The sequence below is a fragment of the Pituophis catenifer genome, unplaced genomic scaffold (genome assembly GCF_029215685.1).
Source record: "Pituophis catenifer annectens isolate HBS135680 unplaced genomic scaffold, rPitCat1.0.hap2 SCAF_10, whole genome shotgun sequence".
NCBI lineage: Eukaryota > Metazoa > Chordata > Lepidosauria > Squamata > Colubridae > Pituophis > Pituophis catenifer.
In genome coordinates this window covers 9,330,459-9,336,551 of record NW_027256890.1, presented here as the reverse complement: position 1 = coordinate 9,336,551, position 6,093 = coordinate 9,330,459, and the positions used below count along the sequence as shown (strand labels likewise).

At 44.1% G+C, this 6,093-nt stretch overlaps 1 protein-coding gene across 1 annotated transcript in view; it reads right to left on the bottom strand.

Annotated features, from left to right (window-relative positions):
- Positions 1-1,547: 1,547 nt before the first annotated feature.
- The window catches only part of PPIL2 (peptidylprolyl isomerase like 2), a 55,291-nt gene continuing 50,745 nt past the window's right edge, over positions 1,548-6,093 (bottom strand). The window contains exon 21 of the transcript XR_011600834.1: positions 1,548-1,783. The gene's annotated coding sequence lies outside the window, so the exon portion shown is untranslated. The remainder of the gene's footprint in view (positions 1,784-6,093) is intronic.

The window sequence follows — 6,093 nt, the reverse complement described above, 5'->3', positions numbered from 1 at the left end:
GAACTGCTGACAGCATGAGTTACAATAACTATACTACTACTACTAATAATAATAATATAGAAAGCTTTACAATGGGAACGCTAACGTACTTCTTAACCTGTTGCATTGCAACGCCAGCTTTTTGTCCCTGCCTAATAATGGCTGCTAGTAAGCTCATCTAACTGACATTCAGATCTCGAATCGCACTTTAGCTTTTCTCCTTCCTTAGAAAAAATAGCCACTTCCTTCTCCTGACCGTTGAACGCTTCCCCCCTCCCGTACCCCGAGACTTCCCTCCCCCATTTTATTCCTCTGTAAATCCTTTGGGAAGAAGAACAGATTTTACACTGTGATGCAAAAAAGAAAAAAAAAAAGAAAAAAAGGATATTGAATATATATCTTTTATCTATTTAAGCGTGCGTATGTGTGTATATATAGTTACCTTTCAGGCATTTGGATCCAAAGAGCTGTCCCTCCTGACAGCTAGTCTCAGATTTTGTATGACCTTTTATTCTGGTGCTTTATTTAGTTGTGAATTGAATTTTGAAACCCAGTGAATTTTCAGTCCGCAGCGGGACTGAGAAACTCCTCTTGATTCACATCGAGATCAGCCGCAGTTTCAACCCTCGGGAGAGTTTTCACTCGAAGACTTGAGAGGCTGGCTTGTTAGGGATGCTGGCTTGTTAGGTGTGTGCTTGTTAAGGGAGGACCTTGGGAGTGTGTAATAATTCAGTTTAGGGCACCTGGGTTGAGAGTCCATCAACATAGGAACCGTGACGGCATCCATAAAACGTCCTGCGGGTTTTCCGACTCGCAGCCCTAACGAAAGGAACCGGTGGTTATTGAAACGAAATTAGCTTCTTGTACCCCTCTCTACAAATCCTTTTAAAGACCTGGATCTCCTCTCTTGCTTTATGGCAGTGATGGAGAACTGGACTATTCCTCCTTCTCTGTGAGATTGGTGTCGGTCGCCAGCAGTCAACCGAAGTCCTGAATTTTTCAGCAGTCGTATTTTCAGCGGTGTTGGCCTACGGTGGTGGCCATCACTCCCCCCCCCCTTCAACCATGAACGCTGGCTTTGCTAACGTCGTTGCTCTCGCCTCGACACATTTCTCAAATCATCTGAAAGAATCACTTTGTGGGGATTTTGAGAAGGTGGGAGCTTGAAGGGAAAAAAAGAAAAAAGGCAGAGGGGGAAAAAAAATCTTACGAAAGAATGTTATTTTAATCCGAGAATGCTTGGGCCGAACTGCATGTTACACACAAAGGTGTCTCTTTATTTCCCATAAAGCTGAAAATTCACACGGTGTGGTAGAAATCCACTCGAAGTGGATTTTACACTAGCCACCTACCAAGGTATAGTTTCTAATAAAATTGGGGACACATTACCTATTTGCGTGTAACATGTAGTCCGACGGGCCTTTTGAGTCTATGCAGATGGGCATTTTCCCTAGAATTATTATTTTTTGTTTGTTTTTAACCCAGATGCCAAAAAGAGGGGAAAGTGGAATATCAAATTGCAGCTTAAAATCAGATGCAATTTATTTTTAAGGGATAAGGTACCAAACAGAGCAATATTACGAATTTTGAAACAAGGGACGTTTAAAAAAAAAAAAAAAGAGGCTGTAGGGAATTTTAAATCCAGAACCAATCGCGTAGGTCTGAAGTAGCATTTCTTTGTCTTACGATTCCTGGGAATTGGCGGGCTCTTTTGACTTGGCCTTGTGAGAAAGTCCTTAAAACTGCGTCGTTCAAAATGGACAGATTTGGTGGATCCAGATACTGCTGGATGATCGGTTGAGGTCTAAAAAAAGATCAGTCTGGTTACTGAACTTTCCAGCGTTACCTTTAAATACATTAAAAAAAAAAAAAAGATACTTGAACATTTTACCAAGCATTTTCCCATTTAACCTGTGTTTTTTTGTTTTGTTTTTTTGGTAACGTATTCTATTTAAGAGTTTGTGTGTGCTTTGTGGGTAAGTTTTAATCTTCCCCTTCAACTTGAGCACTTTTGTTGATCGTTGTTTTTATTACTGTTGACCTTAACATTTATTTTATATACACTGCTCAAAAAAATAAAGGGAACACAAGCAGAAGACCTCCGAGATCTGAATGAATGAAATAGCCTTATTAAATACTTTGTTCGTTACATACAGTAGTTTTGTGTTCCCTTTAGGTCTTTGAGCAGTATATAAACTACTGTATGTAACGAACAAAGGATTTATAAGGCTATTTCATTCATTCAAATCTCGGAGGTCTTCTGCTTGTGTTCCCTTTATTTTTTTGAGCAATATATATATATATACATATACTATATATTTTATAAATTGTAACGGCGATTTTTGTGAACATCGACTTACTAGATCTCTCCTTCCCTTTTTGTGAAGTGGGCGAACTGACTACAAGCTGGTTCTTGAGAAGATTGTTCATTGGCACTTAGAGGAACAGGCTGCCAACATTTACATTTGTGAAGTGTTTGTGTGTCTGTGTGTTTATTTTGTCCTTGGGAGTCAACATTCATGGCTCTTGTAAACGTAGCCACCCAATCTCCACCCGATTCAGAGCCAGTTCAAAAACTTTTTTGTGTTTTTTTTTTAAATTTAAGTCCGTTTGGAGATTCCTAGACGTTATCATGTCTGGGAGAAAACTCACAATTCTCGGCGGAGATTTCAGAACTTTTTAGAACTGCTGGTTCAGCTAATTCCTTCTAGGCGAGTTCGTCCATATTGAAAGCATCCTCTGAAGGCCAGGAGGTCTAAATTCCTTTTTTTGGGTGGCGGTTGTGGGTGACTTCTAAAAAAAAAAAAAAAGCAGCCCCACACTTTCAAGATGATTTGTGGACAGCGTTCATTAGTTGTCCCACCAGTGTCGCGATGCGAGGCTGAGGCTGTTGTCTTTTGATCTTTCCTAAGGACTCCTCCAAATTATACGAACTTACTTGATAAGAATTTGCTGCGTGGCCAATATCGTTCTTAAAATTCACTTTGAAAGTTTCACCTCCCAAGGGAAAAAAACCAATAACCCGTATTGGCCGTGAACAATAGTTTGATCAGCGTGAAAACCAGTACAAGATTTCGACCTGGAACGGGAGGTTTGATTTTGATTTTCCGATAAGCTAAATCTTATTTTAATCCAGACTTGGGAAGATCGCTATAAACGAGAACTTTTAACTCGCGTTGGTAGGTCAAAAAAAGGGATTCTTTCCAAGTGAATGGTTCGATAAGCACCGTAGTTATTCTCCCGAGTGTAAAACCAACCAGTAGTGAGTTATTTTATTATTATTATTTTTTTAAAGGATTTCAGAGAAGCAAACACATAGTGTCAACCACATGCATTTGGTGGCAGCTGGCGTGTGCCTCATTGCTGGAACAATTTTGGGGGGGGGGGGGAAAATGCTTTATTTTTTTGCAGCTGACGTGGCTTCTTCCTGGTTCTCGCCTCAGCAATACTATACACAATTTGTGATTTCACTTTATTGTATCTCTTCGACAGTATCACAATAAAAACTTTCCGTTGTTTTGTTGAATGTGACTTTTTCTTCTCTCTCTCTCTCCCCCTCCCTTCTCCCTGCTTGGGCTGGATTTTCCTCCACAAATAGTAGCTACGTCATTTTTTGTTTGGGGGAGAAAGCAGATTGGAGACGGGAATCAAGGTTTTGCTCCCATAGAGGTAGTCCTTGACTTATGACCGCAACCAAGCCAAGAATTTCTGACGCTAAGTGAGACAGTTCAGTGGGGGTTTTACGACCTTTCTTGCCACAGCTGTCAAGTTGTCGCTGCAGATATTAAATTAGTAACCGGGTTGTTGGGGAAACTCTGGCTTCCCATTGATTTAGCTCGTGAGGAGGTGTCATGCCGGCCACAGGACCACGGAGACGTCTTTGGACAGCGCTGGCTCTTCGGCTTTGAAACGGATGAGCACTGCCCCCTAGAGTCGGGAACGACTAGCACATGTGTGCGAGGAGAACCTTTACCTTTAATCTTCATTTATTAAATTTATATGTCGAATGTGTCCGTCCCGACACCTCCCTCCCTCCCCCGGTCTCCTGACAATGACTCTGGGTGGCAAAAGAGATCGTTTGGGTTATTTGGAAAACGGCTGCTGTCCGTTGTCTCCCTCCCTCCCTCCCTCCCTCCCAGTGTGTGCAAGCAACACAAAGGACGATTGTCACAAACCCTTGCTGATCTGGCAGAAAGAGCCCCTTTCTTTCCATTGCAGCTCTAATCTGGAGGCGATGATACACGGGGCCAAGAATGGAGGAGAAACAACTGTGGGCGCAAATCCACACAATGGTTGGTGCTGTTCGCTTCTGCTCCCCAATGTAGGCAGCGAACCGTGTCTTCCCCCGATGACGTTCACTCTTCCTCTCTTATCTGAGTTGCCCTTCCATCCATAATCTCGGTGTCTTGAGCGTCTTTTGACTCCTCGCAGAATTTTCCTCTGTATTTTTGGAGAGCTTTGCACTAGCCCTGTTAAAATTCAGTATCTTGGAAAACCTCCATTGGGTGCCCGGCAAAGTTTATTTATTAAATTTATACGCTGCTTCGCTGTCAAGTGACTATGGGCAGCTCATGACATAGGCCAAAGCAAGTACCATCCTTCCATCTCTGCGCTGAATGTCCTGAATTTCCTCTCTATTTTTGGGGACGCGGTGGCTCAGTGGCTAAGATGCTGAGCTTGCCGATCGAAAGGTCGGCAGTTCAGCGGTTCGAATCCCTAGTGTCGCATAAACGGGGTGAGCTCCCGTGACTTGTCCCAGCTTCTGCCAACCTAGCAGTTCGAAAGCAGGTAAAAAATGCAAGTAGAAAAATAGGGACCACCTTTGGTGGGAAGGGAACAGTGTTCCGTGCGCCTTTGGCGTTGAGTCATGCCAGACACATGACCACGGAGACGTCTTCGGACAGCGCTGGCTCTTCGGCTTTGAAACGGAGATGAGCACCGCCCCCTAGAGTCGGGAACGACTAGCACATATGTGCAAGGGAAACTTTTACCTTTACCTTATGTATATTTTTGGAGAGATTTGCACTATCCCTTAACTATAGAAACGACCCTCTGGAGTGTGAAGAGAGCTGCTTTGGACTGAGTCCCAACGGGGAATCCAAGAATCAAGATGTGCTCTCCCACTCATACACACACACAAACTATGGTTTAGTGGGTTTATTAATACTCCCCAGTTACTCCCTTCACCCAAAACCCAGAACTGTCCCAATTAAATCCAGCCACAAGCAGACCGATGCTAGTCCCCAGAGCGATGGCCAAAGAGTTTGAGAGGCTCTTGAAAGCTTCCCAGTCAAACCAACCAGTCAAAATTAAATCCACAATACAAGAGGCAATAAAAGTCCCAAGAGTTCGCAAGGCACGATGTAAGACAAAACACTGTCAAGGCAAGAATCATAACGGCCAGAAAACACACAGCTAGGAAACGGAACACGTCATTACGAGCATCGCTTCCATCTGTCTGTTGTGTGCTGAATAGCCAGCTTCTGGTGCAGCCCATCAAGAGGCTGCCTCCTCGCGAGTAATCTGGCTGACCTTCTCTGGCTCCTGCCTTTTCTCTGCCCTACATGTTTTTGGATCAGGGGCAGAAGGCAGTTCTTCCTCCTCATCGCTGACTGGCTGTAACTGCATCCTTTTCCCCATCTGAAGCCATCGGGCTGTCCTGCTGCATCTGAGCTTGAGCCAAATCCCTCTCAAGACGGCTGCTCAGAGCCACTGACCAACTCCCCTCCAGATGTGCCCGGAACTGATTCATCTTCCTCCGGGCTGACATCTGGAGAGGTATCTGGGAAAGCATCAGCACACAAAGTGGGGACCAATAAACGTTTAATCCTTTGCTTAAATCACAGAGCCACAGTGGTGCAGTGGTAAGAGTGCAGTACTGCAGGCTACTGCTGCTGACTGCCGGCTGCCTGCAATTTGGCAGTTCAAATCTCACCAGGCTCAAGGTTGACTCAGCCTTTCCGTCCTTCCGAGGTGGGTAAAATGAGGAGACCCAGATTGTTGTTAGGGGCAATAGGCTGACTCTGTAAACCGCTTAAGAGAGGGCTGCAAGGCACTAAGAAGCGGTATATAAGTCTAAGTGCTGTTGCTATTAAGTCCCACAATTGCCCGCGG